The sequence below is a fragment of the Phalaenopsis equestris genome, unplaced genomic scaffold (genome assembly GCF_001263595.1).
Source record: "Phalaenopsis equestris unplaced genomic scaffold, ASM126359v1 Scaffold000354, whole genome shotgun sequence".
NCBI classification, from domain to species: domain Eukaryota; kingdom Viridiplantae; phylum Streptophyta; class Magnoliopsida; order Asparagales; family Orchidaceae; genus Phalaenopsis; species Phalaenopsis equestris.
The window spans coordinates 289,760-289,975 of NW_018164796.1; positions in this window are offsets into that span (position 1 = coordinate 289,760).

Consider the following 216-nt stretch of genomic DNA (forward strand, 5'->3'; position numbering starts at 1 on the left):
TGGGCTAGCTTTGGGCTAAGCTTAAATTTATTGTTATGTTTAGTGTAAAATGTCATGATAAACAACTTTCATGAAGGGAAAAAATTGTTTTGAAGTTGATTTAGTGGATTTTGATGAAATTTGGATTTAGACCCAATTTAGGCATATAGATCTAATTTGGGTCAAACTTAAGCTAGCTTTGGACTAAGCTCAAATTGATTGTTGTGTTTGGTCACA